This window comes from Bufo bufo, chromosome 1, assembly GCF_905171765.1.
Source record: "Bufo bufo chromosome 1, aBufBuf1.1, whole genome shotgun sequence".
Taxonomy (NCBI): Eukaryota; Metazoa; Chordata; class Amphibia; order Anura; family Bufonidae; genus Bufo; species Bufo bufo.
Genome location: NC_053389.1, coordinates 766,924,523 through 766,930,522, shown reverse-complemented (window position 1 = coordinate 766,930,522; position 6,000 = coordinate 766,924,523).

The following is a 6,000-nucleotide window of genomic DNA, read 5'->3' as shown; positions in this document are numbered from 1 at the left end:
TTAATCATTGCTCATTGCTGAGCTCTTTACTTGGATTTTTTGGATATCTTACTCTGTCTTAGCTCCTCCGGTAACAGCAGGCAGTGCGGGGGGCGGCGCTCACTCACTGACGTCACGCGCCTGCTCCTCCCACTAGGCGGCGCAGGCGCGTGACATCAGTGAGTGAGCGCCGCCCCCCGCACTGCCTGCTGTTACCGGAGGAGCTAAGAGAGTAAGATATAAAAAAAATCCAAGTAAAGAGTTCAGCAATGAGCAATGATTAAAGTTAAAGTAGTTACTGATTAGTTTATAAATATACTGCTGTGAGCGGCGTGGAGGGGGATCTGTGGATGGCACTGTTTAGGGGGGGATCTGTGGATGGCACTGTTTAGGGGATCTGTGGATGGCACTGTCATGAGGGGGGGGGGATCTGTGGATGGCACTGTTTAGGGGGGTTCTGTGGATGGCACTGTTTAGGGGGGATCTGTGGATGGCACTGTTATGAGGGGGGGGATCTGTGGATTGCACTGTTTAGGGGAGGGGGATCTGTGGATTGCACTGTTTAGGGGGTAGATCTGTGGATGGCACTGTTTAGGGGGGATCTGTGGATGCACTGTTTTGGGGGCATCTGTGGATGGCACTGTTTTGGGGGAATCTGTGGATGGCACTGTTTTGGGGGGATCTGTGGATGGCACTGTTTAGGGGGGGATCTGTGGATGGCACTGTTTAGGGGAGGGGGATCTGTGGATTGCACTGTTTAGGGGAGGGGGGATCTGTGGATGGCACTGTTTAGGGGGGATCTGTGGATGGCACTGTTTATGGGGGGATCTGTGGATGGCACTGTTTAGGGGGGATCTGTGGATGGCACTGTTTAGGGGAGGGGGATCTGTGGATTGCACTGTTTAGGGGAGGGGGGATCTGTGGATGGCACTGTTTAGGGGGGATCTGTGGATGGCACTGTTTAGGGGGGGATCTGTGGATGGCACTGTTTAGGGGGATCTGTGGATGGCACTGTTTAGGGGGGGATCTGTGGATGGCACTGTCTAGGGGGGATCTGTGGATGGCACTGTTTAGGGGGGATCTGTGGATGGCACTGTTTAGGGGGGGATCTGTGGATGGCACTGTTTAGGGGGGAGATCTGTGGATGGCACTGTTTAGGGGGGATCTGTGGATGGCACTGTTTAGGGGGGAGATCTGTGGATGGCACTGTTTAGGGGTGATCTGTGTATGGCACTGTTTAGGGGGGGATCTGTGGATGACACTGTTTAGGGGAGGGGGGATCTGTGGATGGCACTGTTTAGGGGTGATCTGTGTATGGCACTGTTTAGGGGGGGATCTGTGGATGACACTGTTTAGGGGAGGGGGGATCTGTGGATGGCACGTGGGGGCCCATACATTTTTTTGCTATGGGGCCCATGCATTTCTAGCTACGCCCCTGGCAACATCTTCCAGGTCAAGTCCCCCAGACAGCAAGGAAGGGAAGGACCCAAAAAAGATGCAGGGTGTGTTCTAAAAGGGGGATAAGGAAAGACACCATTTACCAATGCGAAACCTGCCCTAAAAAACCTGGCCTGTGCATGCAGGAGTGTTAAAATCGAAGTTAGCGAGACCAATTTCAAGTCAGTTTGGGTTACCTTGCAGCTTGATAATCATAAGGTAACTTGTGTAGTTGTGATATATAGAGATGTCCCGAATAGTTCCCGGCGAACATAGCTTGTTCGCGTTCGCCGCGGCGGGCGAACATATGCCATGTTCGGTCCGCCCCCTATTCGTCATCATTGAGTAAACTTTGACCCTGTACCTCACAGTCAGCAGACACATTCCAGCCAATCAGCAGCAGACCCTCCCTCCCAGACCCTCCCACCTCCTGAACAGCATCCATTTTAGATTCATTCGGAAGCTGCATTCTTAGTGAGAGGAGGGACAGTGTAGCTGCTGCTGATTTAATAGGGAAATCGATAGCTAGGCTAGTGTATTCAGTGTCGACTACAGTCCTGAAGGACTCATCTGATCTCTGCTGTAAGGACAGCACCCCAAAAAGCCCTTTTTAGGGCTAGAACATCAGTCTGCTTTTTTTCCCCCTGTGTAATCTAATTGCAGTTGCCTGCCTACCAGCGTGTGTGTCAGGCTCACAGCGTATACTGTGCCCCCTTGCCCAGTGCCACCACTCATATCTGGTGGCACAGTAGCTTGCATTTAAAAAATAAATAAAACTTTTTTGACTGTAATATAATAGCAGTCAGTTGCCTGCACGCGTGTGCGTTTCAGGGCCTGCCAGGGCACAGTGTCACACCAGTGCAACTCATATCTGGTGTAACAGTAGTGCACATTAAAAAAAAAAAAAACACTTTTTTGACTGTGAAATAATACCAGTCAGTTTCCTTCACACGTGTGCGTTTCAGGGCCTACCCGGGCACAGTGTCACACCTTTGCTGAGTTGTCAGATACAAGTGAAGCGGTTGATGATGACGATGTGTCCGTGGATGTCACGTGGGTGCCCGCTTGAAGAGAACAGGGGGAAAGTTCAGATGGGGAGACAGAGAGGAGGAGGAGACGGGTTGGAAGCAGAGGGAGGTCGTCGCAAGGAGCTAGTGGCACAGTCAGACAGCATGCATCGGCACCCGGGGTCAGCCAGACAGCACACCAATCAACGCATACTGTTGCCACCACCAGAATGCCGTCATTGCAGAGCTCAGCAGTGTGGCATTTTTTTTGTGTGTCTGCCTCTGACAACAGCGATGCCATTTGCAACCTGTGCCAAAAGAAACTGAGTCGTGGGAAGTCCAACACCCACCTAGGTACAACTGCTTTGCGAAGGCACATGATCTCAAATCACAAACGCCTATGGGATCAACACATGAGTACAAGCAGCACACAAACTCAAAGCCGCCATCCTCCTCCTGGTCTAGCATCTTCAGCCACGTCAACCACTGCTGTCCTCCTTTCCCCCTCTCAACCATCCGCCACTCCGTCTCTCGCCTTGAGCAGTTCCTGCTCATCTGCCCACAGTCAGGTGTCTGTCAAGGACATGTTTGAGCGTAAGAAGCCAATGTCACAAAGTCACCCCCTTGCCCGGCGTCTGACAGCTGTCTTGTCTGAACTCTTAGCCCGCCAGCTTTTACCATACAAGCTGGTGGAGTCTGAGGAGTTCCAAAAATTTGTAGCTATTGGGACACCGCAGTGGAAGGTACCCGGCCGAAATTTTTTTGCACAAAAGGCAATCCCCAACCTGTACTCGATTGTGCAAAAGGAAGTAATGGCATGTCTGCCACACAGTGTTGGGGCAAGGGTCCATCTGACCACTGATACCTAGTCTGCAAAGCACGGTCAGGGCAGGTATATCACCTACACTGCGCATTGGGTAAACCTGCTGACGGCTGCCAAGCATGGAATGCGTGGCTCTGCAGAGGAGTTGGTGACACCGCCACGACTTGCAGGCAGGCCTGCTGCCACCTCCTCTACTCCTCCTACTCCATCCTCTTCCATAACCTCCTCGGCTGAGTCCTCTTCTGCTGCTGCGTCTTGCTCCACATCAACGGCACCCCCCCAGCTCCCCAGGGGCTATTCCACATCCCGGATACGGCAGTGTCACGCTGTCTTGGGGTTGACTTGCCTGAAAGCAGAGAGTCACACCGGACCAGCACTCCTGTCCACCCTGAACGCACAGGTGGATCAGTGGCTGACTCCGCACCAACTGGAGATCGGCAAAGTGGTGTGTGACAATGGAAGCAATTTGTTGGCGGCATTGAATTTGGGCAAGTTGACACATGTGCCGTGCATGGCACATGTGTGTAATCTGATCGTACAACGCTTTGTGCATAAGTACCCAGGCTTACAGGACGTCTTTAAGCAGGCCAGGAAGGTGTGTGGCCATTTCAGGTGTTCCTACACGGCCATGGCGCACTTTTCAGATATCCAGCGGCGAAACAACATGCCAGTGAGGCGCTTGATTTGCGACAGCCCGACACGTTGGAATTCAACACTCCTAATGTTCGACCGCCTGCTCCAACAAGAAAAAGCCGTTAATGAGTATAAGGTATGACCGGGGTGCTAGGACAGCCTCTGCGGAGCTGGGAATTTTTTTGCCACGTTACTGGATGCTCATGCGCAATGCCTGTAGGCTCATGCGTCCTTTTGAGGAGGTGACAAACCTAGTCAGTCGCACTGAAGGCACCATCAGCGACATCATACCATTTGTTTTCTTCCTGGAGCGTGCCCTCGAAGAGTGCTGGATCAGGCCGTAGATGAGCGTGAAGAGGAAGAGGAAGAGTTGTGGTCACCATCACCACCAGAAACAGCCTTATCAGCATCGCTTGCTGGACCTGCGGCAACGCTGGAAGAGGATTGTGAAGAAGAGGAGTCAGAGGAGGAATGTGGCTTTGAGGAGGAGGAGGAAGACCAACCACAACAGGCATCCCAGGGTGCTCGTTGTCACCTATCTGGTACCCATGGTGTTGCACGTGGCTGGGGGGAAGAACATACCTTCAGTGAGATCACTGAGGACGAGGAACGGGACATGAGTAGCTCGGCATCCAACCATGTGCAAATGGGGTCTTTCATGCTGTCGTGCCTGTTGAGGGACCCTCGTATAAAAAGGCTGAAGGAGAACGACCTGTACTGGGTGTCCACGCTACTAGACCCCCGGTATAAGCAGAAAGTGCCTGAAATGTTACCGAATTACCGCAAGTCGGAAAGGATGCAGCAGTTCCAAAATAAATTAAAAAGTATGCTTTACACAGCGTATAAGGGTGATGTCACAGCACAACGGGAATATAACAGGGGAAGAGGTGAAAGTAATCCTCCTCCTCCCACGACCACGCCGGCAAGGACAGGACGCTTTACAGACGTGTTGTTGATGGAGGACATGCGGAGCTTTTTAAGTCCTATGCATCGCCACAGCCCTTCGGGGTCCACCCTCAGAGAACGACAGGTAGCAGACTACCTCGCCTTAACTGCAGATATCGACACTCTGAGGAGCGATGAACCCCTTGACTACTGGGTGTGCAGGCTTGACCTGTGGCCTGAGCTATCCCAATTTGCGATAGAACTTCTGGCCTGCACCGCTTCAAGTGTCCTGTCAGAAAGGACCTTCAGTGCAGCAGGAGGTATTGTCACTGAGAAGAGAAGTCGCCTAGGTCAAAAAAGTGTTGATTACCTCACCTTTATTAAGATGAATGAGGGATGGATCCCGAAGGGACTGACAGTGGGCGATACATTCGACTAAAAAAGGCCTGATGAGATGAGCTGCCTTGGGCTAAAAATGGTCCACACGCTGCTGTATTTTATCTCTGAATGCCGGATGACTTGCGTGACTTATCCGCCACCAACTAGGGTTCAAGCCGCAATGTTTTACGGCACTTTCTGCCTGGGAAACAAACATAAATTTTTCTGGCCTCTGGTGCTGCACTGTGGCTTCAAAAACCAAACAAAAAAAAGGCACATACATGTGTCAATTCCCCTTCGTGAACGTTACCTTGTCGTGGTGAAGGGGCTTGCGTATCACAATGAAGCGACTACCTCTATGAGTGTGTTGGCAATGGCAATGTTGGCACACCCCAGATGATAAGGTCGTTGCTTCATTGTGAACAGACCAAAAGCGATCGGCTGGATAATTTTGCATAGAAAAAACATTAATTTTCTTTGTGATCATCTAAGGTGATCATTAAAGCCTACTAGGCCAACAATGGGCCCACACTGCAGAATCATTGTTTTCTGGGTCACTTAACTGTCACTGAACTACCTCAGCACGACCATAGGCTTTGTAAAACCCCCATCGCCTGCAATCTCCCAAACGTGCGCACGAGCACAGTCATAACTACACCAAGATTGACGCATAGAGGTATAAAATTTATGTCATGAGTGTGTCAACTATTGACAACTCTTTGCGGTTGTCTAAAATCTATTCCATACACGTCCCCTGATAGGGGAAGTAACAGGGAATAAACTGATAAGAATAGAACTACTTAACACACCACTCCTATCTGGTGGCACATTAGATTGCACGCGCAGTGCCCCAAATTT